Source organism: Hippopotamus amphibius, chromosome 2, assembly GCF_030028045.1.
Source record: "Hippopotamus amphibius kiboko isolate mHipAmp2 chromosome 2, mHipAmp2.hap2, whole genome shotgun sequence".
In the NCBI taxonomy this organism is placed as follows: Eukaryota; Metazoa; Chordata; class Mammalia; order Artiodactyla; family Hippopotamidae; genus Hippopotamus; species Hippopotamus amphibius.
Genome location: NC_080187.1, coordinates 11,375,382 through 11,387,399, shown reverse-complemented (window position 1 = coordinate 11,387,399; position 12,018 = coordinate 11,375,382).

The window sequence follows — 12,018 nt, the reverse complement described above, 5'->3', positions numbered from 1 at the left end:
AAAAAAAGGAAAAAAAAAATCAAATCCCCTCCAACGGTCGCTTTGTTGTTTTAGAATTTTAAGGTGGAAGTCTGTTCGAATATCAGAATTTGTAAACTCTAACCAGTAATAAAACCACTTATTGAAACTAGTCGGTGCCACTGCTGTTGAGTGGGATGCGAAATTCACAGGACTTAAGAGTCTTACTGAAGCCCAGAGATAAATTCCAAGGTCTTCACCTATTTATAATATTTATTTATAATAATTTATAAATATTTATTATAATCTTCATGGGGCCCCTCTGTGCCCCTTTTGTGCCAGACTTTGGGCTGCTTGTCGGGATCCAGAGATGAAGTAGACACAGTCCCTGCCCTTAAGGAATTCAGAGTGGAGGCAGAGAGGCAGGTCATTTTAGCACATGTGCTAGGTGCTAAGTGGGGAGCACATAAGCAAAGCACCATTCATTCATGTATGTGTTCTTTCAAATATTAAATAAGCACGCCCTGCTGGATACTTGTGACAAAGGTCAAAGGTCATCACACCTGTCTTTCTGCTCTTCTCTGGGCTGGAAGGGCATGTCGGGCAATGAGAGAGGCCTTTCCCCATGAGGAGTGAACGCTGTCAACAAAGGGCAGTGTAAGCTCGAGCTTTCCTAATAAAAGACACAAAATTTCAAGATCTTCCAGGAGGGCAAAACCAATTGAATTTGGTTCCCTTACTAAAGCTTCAGGTAACCTCAGAAACCCGGAAAAAAGATGCATCCAGAGAGGACAGAGGATGAGAGCCAGGCAGAGTAAGGTTGGAATCTCTTCTGCGGAGCAATGTGAGCTGAAGGAAGTCATTTCACCTCTCGCGGCCCCAGTTTCCTCAGCTGGAAGGTGACAGTCATGGCCCTTACATGACAGGTGTAGTGAGGACGACGTGAGGTGTGTTGAAGGGCCTAGCAGAGGGTCTGGCATGTAGTAGGAGCTCAGGATATTTTATGCCATGACAAGTGACACATCAGGACCTTGCAGGTGGAGAGCAGGAATGTGTGTGTCCAGACATTGCCTGTCATTGCTGGATGCATCAAGCAGGTGTGGTCTCTGTCCACTGGGCCTCTTACACCCCTTATTTCTCACCCTGAGCGCTACTGCAGGGTACTGTGTTACCAGCTTGATCGAATGCCAGCCATCGTCTAGCAAAATGCCCCACACTGGCCCACCAATTTGAAAACCCAGAGGGAAGATCACAGATGCTTTGAGGAGAAAACAGCCAGGCAAGACTGCCCAGGGGAGCAATCCAGTCCAGGACTGAGGTCTCTCTCCCTTCCTCCTCCTGCCATCGTGCTTGGGACTGGGTGGGGGAAGGGAGTAGGGCAGGAATGGGATGAGAGTCTGTAAAGCTTGAAGTGACTCACTTTCTGAAATGTTAAACACACACACACACACACACACACACACACTATTGTTTCTATTGCTATTTAATGCCTGGCAAATAATAAGAGCTCAATAAATTTTTTGTAAACTTTTATATTGATGTATAATGTGCATAAAGGGCGCATTTCTGAAATGAACAGCTTGATTACTGTTTTCCAAATGAACACACCCGTGTAACCACCACCTGGATCAAGATACAGGATATTCACCGCACCCCAAAGTCTCCCTTGGGCCCCCTCACTGTCAACCCCTCCCAAGGTAGCTCCTACTCTGACTTGTAACACCATGGATCAGTTTTGTCTGGTTTTGATAGGTACATTTTTGCTGAATGAATTCAGGATTGCTCAAGATTAACCAGTGTGCCTGGGTTCAGGCAGCTAGTGGTGGAGGAGCCAGGCTTTGAACCAGGTCTGTCTCCTGATACCAAGCTCTCAACCTCAGGCAGATACATTCATGGTCACACATCCAAGCATGGGGGTTAAGAGCCTCAACTTTTCTACCTGTCACATAGGGAAACAGAATCTACACCTCATTGCGGACTGTGTAAGAGAATGCCAGCAGGGGGCCTGGCCTGTGGACAGCCACACAGATACACCCCGACTCCAGGTGCTCCCGGGGACCCACAGACACCCATGCGTACACTCTTGAGGCTCTAATGGATGGACCCACAGGGTAATGTGCTCACACCCAGACAGCCCCACACAAAGACGCACATACACAAATCTTGCTGACAGGCATAAACAGGCCCAGACGCTCACAAATATAGACAGACACCCAGACCACCCCACACAGGGAGACCCGCACACAAACCCAGACGGGCACACATGCAAACGTTTGCAGGCACCCAGACGCCCCCGCATAGCCTGGCTGTGCCCCTTGCTCAGGCCCGGGCAGAGCTGAGTGCGATCCCTATCTCATCTGTCAGTACTGCCACCCAGACGGAGCAGGCCCTGGAATGATGCCCGAGGATCCCCCACCCCCTACATGGGAGCAACTTCTGAAACAGGGCCTGCTGTTGGGCCAGGGATGGGGGCGCTGTGGAGGAGGCACTGCTCTTCCCTGAGTCCAGACTGAGAGCAGCACACACAGACTGAGACACTCAGAAAAAGAGAGAGGGACGGAGACAGGGCGATGGAGAGAGAGGGAGAGAAAGAGTGAGACAGAGAGACAGAAAGGGGCAGTGACAAAGATACGCACAGAGGCAGAGACAGAGATGACAGCAGGGACAAAGACACAGGGTAGAGAGGCAGAGAGACAGAGAGAGATGGAAAGAGAGCGAAGAGCCCACAGAGTAGTGAAGAGGCACAGAGACCGAGACAGGGACCCAGGTTAAGAGACAGAGTCAAAGCCGCAGGTGGAGAGATGATGAGCTGGAGAGAAAGGTGGATGGAGATTGAGAAGACTCAGAGATAAAGGGAGATCCTGGGACAGACTCAGAGGCTGAGCGAGACCTTGACAGAGAGATAGAGCAAGAGAGACAGAGACAGTCGTTTTGAACTGGTTAAGCGTGACACTCAGAGAGGGAGAAGGTGGCACCAAAAGGACAGCAGAAATAAATAGAGACTCAGACTGGAAGGCAGGTGCTCGGTGGAGGCGGGGCTGAGGCTGGGCTCAGGTTGGCAGCCCACTCTGTCCCCTGGTGATGGGATGGAGGGAGAAGATGCTGTTATCATTGCTGCCTGAGACTCTGGGGCAGTGTCGCCACCTCCCTGCATGCTGGCTTCAGAGGGGACCAAGAGACCATCACCAAAACCTTCTGGGCTCCAACCTGCTGTGAACATGGAAAGCCTCCTGGTTCTTGGGACCTATACCCAGGCCTGGCATTAGGAAGTTTGCAGGGGCTGAGGTTTTGACCATGACTGTTCCCTCTCCTGTCCCATCCTATGAAGTCTCCTTTTCCCCAGAGTGGGGAGGTCTGGGGCAGATGGAAGAGACCTTCCACAGTCTTCACTGCCTTGCAAGAATTTTGGCCAGGTACTTTAGCCACTCTGAACCTCAGTATCTTAATCTGTAAAATGGGGCCAATGATATCCACCTTGTGGGGGTATTGTTAGGATTCCACGAGAGAATGCATACATGCTATATTTGTGGTTTGACTAAATATGAGGGGAGCCACAGGGAAGGGGTGAGGAATTGCCTCAAGAAGTTGGGAGAGACTCCAAGCAGACGTTATGTGAGTTGGGATCTTGGATGAACCAAAGGTGACTGGGTGAATAAGGGGAGCAGAGTGAGCAGTCCGGGCGAGGACACAGCCAGGGCACAGGCAAGAAGGTACAGAGCACAGTGGGGAGTGGAGAGTAATTTAATGGCTGGGGTGCTCCTGGGGAGGTGGGTCAGGCTCAGCTCACGGACAGCCTTGAATACCAGCTGGACCTTGGCCCTGGAGGCCTTGGGGAGGTGCCTCTGATCTCCCTGTTCTTTCCTGGGCTACAGGCCCCCCTTCCCACCCTGTACTCCAGTTGGAGTCTCACGTGATGGAACCAGCTTCTTGGAGAGGAAGTGTTGCCGCTGTGTCCTGTGTGTCCTGCTGGAAGGAGTGGACACATCCAGGCTTCATCTGCCAGCTGAGGCCCCAGGGAGGAGCCACCCTGGACCCTCTGGCCCCTGGAGACTCTAGGAGGGGCAGTGGGCCCTTCATACTTTCCTTTCCATCTTTCCCCTCCTCTCTCCCTCCCTTTCTCCATGGCCCAGTACTGGGCATTGAGGTCTGGGGACGTGGGGATAATTTGGCCAACAGCCCATCCCTCTGGCTCCCGGGCTCTCTGGGAGACAGACATGTCAACAGCCAGCCACTGCCGCCATGAGGGGAGTCCAGGGCTCACAGGAGCCCCAAGGAAGGAGAGTCCAGCTCTGCATGGGGTGAAAGTGCTGTGCAACGTGCCACGCCTTTCTGTTCATTACCTCACCAAGTCCCTCCCACGGCATCACGAGGCAGGGAGGCTCACTCTATTTCACAGAGAAGGAAGCCAAGGAGGAGTCATCTGCTCAGGATCACACAGCTTGGGGGCCACAAGGAGATTTCCACTGCAATTCTAGAAATTCAGCCAGCACCTATCAATCCCTCCACCATGCCGGGCGCTGTGGTGGGGGGCACCTAGACAATTCAGGCCCATCCTGGGGTCTTGTGCAGCTGGACTGGAGGTTCAAGAGGCAGAGGGCGCCCAGAAGAGGACTGATGTTTGGGGGGACCTTTTGAGTTGGAAGATCAGGCGACTGACCTGGATGTGTTTGAGGCCACAGGGAGATCCAGGGAGAGGGCAGAAGCGTGTGCTTAGGGCGCAGGATTTTCCCACCGGCGGGCAGCACCCAGGTGGGCAGGAGAGAATCACTGAAGATTCTCTGGAGATGGAAGCAGCCTCGGGGACCCTCTAGCCAGACTGGTGCTGCAGAACTAGCTTCCTCAGAACCAGCAGCTTTTCTAAAATACCCCCACTGCAGGGGAGCTCAGGTTGGTGTATTTTACACAACGCTTTTTATTAGGGAAAATTTCAAACCTCCATGAAGTAAACAGAAAAGTATAATGAACCCCCATGTACTCATTGCCCAGCTTCTATAGGTATGGGTCCACTCATTCTTGTAACATCCATACTTCTACCTACTCCCCACTCCCAATTCAATGATGATGAGGAGGAGGAGGATGACCTGTGCATTTTTAAAAAGTCCCTCAGGGATTCTGATAGGCAACCTGAGTTGGGAACACCCACCTGGCCCTTTCATTTTAGGGACGAGCAGTGTAAGCTCAGAGAGGAGAAGGGACTAACCTAAGGGGACCCAGCCAGCAAGCAGCAGAACTAGGTTCTTCTTGCTAAAAAGCATTTACTGAGAGCCATGTCCTGTGCTGGTTACTGGGGATGCCAGTGAATAAGACGGCTCCTGCCCTATGGAACTGGGAGTCTTGTGGGGGATACAAATGTCAAATAGCCTCAAAACTAATGATGTCTGTGATAAGGTGCACGTGAGACCATATACACAGGCAAGGGAAAGGACAGCTTCCTGGAGGAAGGTGTCACTGAGAGATCAGATAAGTGAGTGGGAATTAACTCAGCAAGTGGGAGGGGGAGGGGGAGAAAAAGAAGTAACAGCACGTGCAAAGGCCCTGAGCCCAGCAGGTCCAAGGGACTCAAAGGTAGCTAGTATGACTGGAGCTCTCAGAGCAAGGGCCAGAATGGTGGGAGTTGGGGCTGGAGACATGGCCATGGCTTTCCAGGCAGCTTGCCTGTATCTTTATTCCAAGAGCACCAGAGCTGGAAAAGATGAGTCAGGGCAGTTGGGGACAGAGATGAATGTGCGGTCACTCAGATGATGGGGCACCCGACTGCATGGAGGCAGAGGAGATGGGCTGGCTATGGGGAGGGAGAGCAAAGATGGGGCAGAGTCACAGCTGGGTGGATGGTGGGGCCCTTCGATGCAACAGGAAAAGTCATTGGGAAGAGGACGGGGGAAAACGAGCAGGGATTTGGGATTTGGACTTGTCGAGTTTTTGATGCCTTTAAGACAACAAAGTGCTGGCCCATCCTTCCCATCAGGGGGCTCTGAGTCACATGAGGGAGGCATGAAAGGGATCTGGGACATTTACCCATCGCTTCTCTTCTTTGAGTTTCCTATCCCCCCTGAGCAAGTTGGTCCTCAAGCTGGTGTGTGAGACTCAGTCACAAGCTGGTCTCTGCCCACCTCTCTGGTGCAGGACTTGAGACCCGTCCGTCTCTGGGCTTCATGCCAGCCAAATACACCAAACTCAGCCATGCTTTATATGCTGGGTGGGCCCTCTGCCTGGGGTCCTACCCCACCTCTCCCCTCAAAAACTCCTGCTCAGATGCCCCCTCCTTTTCAGATCCTTTCCCATTTAGCCTTCTTCCCTCCTGACCCTGCTGTAACTCTGTCCTTCAGAGCTGAGTCACCACACAGGGCTGTAATTGTCTGTTTGTCCCCACTCACACCTTCACCTCCATCCTGCAAATAGGGCCACCCGGGGCTGGCCTCTCCCTGCCTAGGTCAGCACTGCCAGCACGCTGCTGGGCACAGGGCTCCTAGTAACATATCTTTAGCAAGCGAGCAAATGAATGATGAATCTGTAGGTGCATGTTTAGGGACTATTTTACTCTCTTTCCTGCCACCGTAAGCTCTATGACTCAGTGTCTCTGTGTTCTTCTTTATATCACACCTAGCACAGTGCCCGGCAGGTGATGGGTCCTTAAAAACTGAGGGTATAAATGTCAGCATGAACCTTCACTGTGGCTGAGAATCTAGTCCTTAGAGCTTTGGTCCCGAACTCTGCGCTGCTACTTACTGCTCCTGGGATCTTGGGCAAGTTACTTAACCTTTCTGAATTTCCAGCATTTTAAATCTGTAAAACGGTGGTAATGGTAACACCTACTTCATAGAGTTTTGTGAACACTGAAGGATGTAACTCAGAGTGCCTGGCACGTAGGATGCTCTGCTCAGGGGAGCTGTTGCTATTTATTCAGTTCAATTCAGTCTTTCACTTCAGGCACCTTTAAGAGTCTTTGCTTCAAGAGAAGAGGCGAGGGAGAGGGCTCCACTGCGGGAAGGGCTCAGAATTTCTCACACGGAGCCTGGGGTGGGGGTGGGCTTCGGGGCTGTTCCGGGCAGAGGGGGTGGCTGCCAGCCCAGAGCTGTCCGAGGAGGCCCCTGGGGACTGGGGAGGGGGCGGAAGCCGGAGCTGAGGTCGGATCCGGCGGGGTGAGGAGCCGAGACATCCTGCGGGGGCACCGCGGGGACCTAGTGAAGCTCCCGGGGCGGGGGGCGCCCTGGCACCGCGGGGATTGGGAAGAGGGACACCGGGTGTGGGGTGACGGAGCCCCCGCAGGGGCCGGGCGGAGGGCGCCCCCTGGCGGTACACCGCGGCATTGCCCCGATGGGGTCCGCAAGGTTGAAGCGCCCCGCAGGGAGGTCAGAGACTGGAGCTCTATTCTATTAGGGGCTCTGGACGCTTTCCTCAGCTTCTATGTGAAGTCCCTAACGTGTGCCTGGCACTGCGTTAGGCAGAGTCGAGGAGCTGTGACAGCATGGAAGCACACAGCACAGGGATAGGCACATGGTAGGTCCCCCCAGATGCCTTCCTTTCTCTAGGCTCATTGCTGAGGGCCTCTGGGCAGGGGTGTGGGTCTCAAGCCTGAGCGACTCCCCAAGTATGGGAAGGGAAGAGGAGGTGCAATTCCAGGCACCCATCCTGGGCTCCGTGTGGGGCTCACTCTGCACCACCACCACCCCCTGCCGTGGCCTCCACGAATGAGGACTGAAGCCCTTCTTCCTGGTGTGTGATGGGTCGGGGGGGTGGGGGTGGGTATGGGGTGTGCGCTGAGATGGGGTGGGTGTAGGTTGGGGTGAGGTGTGTTTTGACGTCAGTGTATCTGTGTGTGTAGTCGGTGTGTATGTTAATTTGGGGGTGTCTTTGTCTTCCTTGAGATGTGTGTCTGTGATCAGGTGTGTGTGTCCGCGTGTGAGTCTGTGTTCAGGGGTGTTTGTCCATGTGTGTCTATGATTAGGAGTGTGTGTCTGCTTGTGTCTGTGATCAAGGGTGTGTGTGTGTTTGTGATCAGGCATGCATGTCTTTGTTCAAGGGTGTGTGTAAGTCTGTGTGTTCACACAGGGATGAGAGTTCAGACGAACACAGGTGTTCAAGGTGGTGCCTGTGTGTGTGCTGCAGGTTGGGGGTGTGTGTTGGGGCTGAGGGTGATCTGGGCCTGTCTGAGGAGGGGATGAAAAACCCTAACCCTGTATGCACCCAACAGAAGGGTGGTCAGGCCCCTGCCCTGTCCCCTTGTGGCAGGCCCCTCAGGACCCCTACTTGCCCTTCCTCCCCCTTCCCTAAACCCTACCTGTACTGAGTCTAGCTCTCTCTGCCTCACTTTGGAGATGAAGAAATCAGGTCTAGAGCAGGGAGGGACTAGCCCAAGGACCCTCAGCCAGAAGGCAGTGGAGCCAGGATACTGGCCGGACTCCCAACTCCAGTCTGAATTCTTTCCTCTCCCAGGAGGGCACTGCACACCTTGCGCCCAGCCTGGGGCAGGGGTGGGGATGGGTTTCTGGGCTGGGCTGCGTGGGGAGTAGGACACAAAAGGCCCAGTGTCTGCCCCGGCCTCTTCAGCCTGGCCCTACCCTGTTCTGGGAGCCAGGTGGGTGTCCAGTGCAGGCTGGACAAAGAGGGCCACCTGTGACATCCGTGCTCACCCAGGTCCAACACTGGGGCTTGCCCCACCTGCCGCACCCGCCCTACCGCCCTGTGCACTGCCTCTCATTGTGTGTGACAAGGAAATAAAGCTTTGCCCGCATTTTGGGATCATGGCGGCAGCTCTCAGCTGGCACCCACTCAGGCCCAAAGCGCTTCAGCTTGCTCTGCTCTGAGGAGGGATTGATGAGTAATTAAGATCGTGATGATATCGACACATATATTAAGAGAATCATAATCATGGCTACTGTTGGCTGAGGCCTGACTATGTGCAATTTCTACGCTCTTTAAGCAGGTTCAGGGGAGACAGTGATGCAGGGTAGTTAGGACCTTGGGCTCTGGTGCCAGCCAGACCACCAGGATTATTTCCCAGCAACGCTTCCCAGCTGTGTGACCATGGGCAAGGTCTTAAAATCTCCCTCCCTCAATTTTCCCAGCTGTAAAATGACAGTAGATGAGGGACTTCCCTGGCGGTCCAGTGGTTAAGATTTTGCCTTCTAATGCAGGGGGTGCTGGTTTGATCCCTGGTCGGGGAGCTAAGATCCCACATGCCCTGTGGCCAAAAAACCAAAACATAAAACAAGGAATATTGTAACAAATTCAATAAAGACTTAAAAAAAATGATTCACATAAAAAAAAATGACAGTTGATGAGTTAACATACAAAAATCACTTAAAAACCCTGCCTGGCATTGTTTAACTGTACAACAAACATTAACTCTTATCATTGTGATCTCCTTGGCTCCTCATGGCGTCCTCAGAGGTACGTACTGTTATCTTCACTCTACAGATGACGACACTGAGGCTGAGCCATCAGCCATAGGTCGCAAAGCAAGGGGATGTCCAGGCTGGGTCCTGGGAACAGGCCTGATACCAAAGCCTTTGTCCAAGGCTATATTCCCCACAACAGCCTTGACAGGATGGTTTGTAGCTGATAAGGTTAACCTCTGATAGAAAGGGCTTGCACATGTATCAACTTGTTTGAATCCCACCAAAGCCTTAAGTTGGGTATTCAATGTTATCATCTCCCCTGACAAATGAGAAATTGTGGTCCAGGGAAGGTGCCTCGCCCAAGGTTACACAGCAAGTAAGTGGCAGAGCCAGCATTTGACTCCAGGTCTTTCTACTGTTAAGTAGCATCGTTTTATGTAATTACAGTTTTGATGTGTACCCACTATGTGTCAGGTGGCATGCCAGCACTGTGTCCACATGAGCCTTTGTAATTCTTATAATATTCTCATAGTGATTTTTTGCTCTCTGTAAACATCTATCCCTACCCTCCAGGCTGGGTCCCCTTAGAGGACAGAGCCAGAATGCAATTTACCTCTGGGTGCCCAGGGCCAGCACGGGGCCTGGCACACAGTGAGTGCACAGTCTGATGGGGGGAGACACACATCTGGGGTGGTTACATGGGTGAGGAGGGCTGTAGAAGGAGCGGATGAAGGGGGACTTGGAAGGGAATGTAACTGGGACACCTGACCTATGGTGAGGGTCCGGAAAGGCCACCTTGAAAGGCAGATATCTGTGCTGAGATGGAAAGGGCAGGTGGACGTAGTATATTTACATCTATTGTCATATGCTTCTGTGTGGTGCTTTGTGCCTGACATTACAGTAGTTATGATTTAAAAGTTTTAGAGAGTTCCCTGGTTGCCTAGTGGTTAGGATTCTGGGCTTTCACTGCTGCAACTGGGGATTAATCCCTGGTTGGGAAACTGAGATCCCAAAAGCTGTGCGGTGAGGCCAAAACAAAAGATATATAGTCATTATCACATTTAATCCTCAAAATGTCTCATTTAATGCTCAATACTTGAGGTTGGTACAAGAATTAGCCCTATTTTGTAGATAAAGAGACTTGGGCATAAGGCGATGAGGTCATGGAGCTGGCAGAGCCTGGATTTGAACCTTGGTCTGCCTCCCTCCAGGCAGAGATGGGGACGGGGTGGCGAGTGGGTAAGAGACTCCCTCAGCTGTCTCATTTCATTTTTCCAACAGCTCTGTGAAGGTGTGCCTTAGTTCTCCTTAGTTTTAAAAGCAAGAAAAGAGGCACCATGTGTAGATGAGATTTCGCTCCTAATTTCCTGCTAGCTATGCCCGTTCTCAGTTCTTTCTTCGTTCCCATGCCCCCATCACCGGAACTGCCCCAGAGCAGGGCCAGGCATGCAACAAGCACTCAGTGGAGTGGTGCTGATGGATGCCTGGAAAGGCCCCTCCTGGGCTCCAGGCTGGGGTGGGGATAGAGCCAGAGCGTGGGCCTCCCAGGGCCAGACTGATGCTAGGGCCCGCAGGAGAGAGGTTAAGAACAAGCATTAATTAAACACCTGCTGCATGCTGGGCTCACGTGCAGGGTGGCTTGGGCTTGGGCTTGGGGCTCTGGGTGGCCCCACGAGAGCCAGGCTTCCAGCACATGGGACCCTCAGAGCTTCGCCCAAGCCCCCAGGGGAGCTGTCAGGACAGAGCCTCTCTGGGGTGAGCCAGCGTCTGGTGCCCACGGCTCCAAGCAGGCCAGGAAACGCCTGCTGGTGCATTTGTTTTTCCATCAGCAACAGGCTTACGTAAACTCCTCGCCGGCTCCGAGGCCTGCCAGCGCAGGGGAGGCGGCCTTATCTGATGGGGGCTCTGCCAGGGCCAGGGTTCCCTGCGTGTCCTGGCACAGGCCCCGCGTAGAGAGCCGGGGCTGTGGGTGGGGGTCGGGGCTTGGCACCGGGCTCCCCACCTCTCCCCCAATCCCAGGGCGGGAAAGTGCAGGGCCCCTTTCCCCCAAGATAACCAGGGGGTGCGAGTCTCTGCCCCAGACCCCGATTCCCAGTTCCCGGTCCTGTCTGTGCCCGCCAGGTAAAGGGCCCACCTTACCTGTGCCCCACAGAGGGAGGAAAGTGGTCAGCAGTGAGATGCTGGGGTGCCCCAGTCACCCCAGGTTTGTGCTGGTTCTCAGAACACAGCTGGCTTGGGAGAAAAGGTTCGTTCACCAGCCTTACCTCCAGAGATTCTGATTTAATAGGTCTGGGGTGGGACACAGTATCAGCAAAAAATAAAAACAAAAAACTTTTAATTTAGAAAACATTTCAAAATTATGGAAAAAGTAGTAATACAATGAACTCCCACATAACCTTCCTAGAGTCACCAATTGTTAACCTTTTGCCACTTTTGCTTTCTCTCTCTCTCTCTCCACCCCACCCCACCCCCATCCTTGAGGTGGATAATACTATATATTATTCCCACTTTACAGATGGGGGGGAACTAAGGTTAAAGAGCTGAAGGGACTTGTCCAAGAAAGTGGTGGAGCTGACATTTAAACTCAGATCTCAAATGAAAACTTTCACTGTTTTGCTTTCTTTATGATTTTCTTGTGTTTAATATATTTGGATATTTTGGAATGATTAACACTTGCACATAGTATTGGAGGGTATTAAGTATACCATTTCCTGACTCCAGC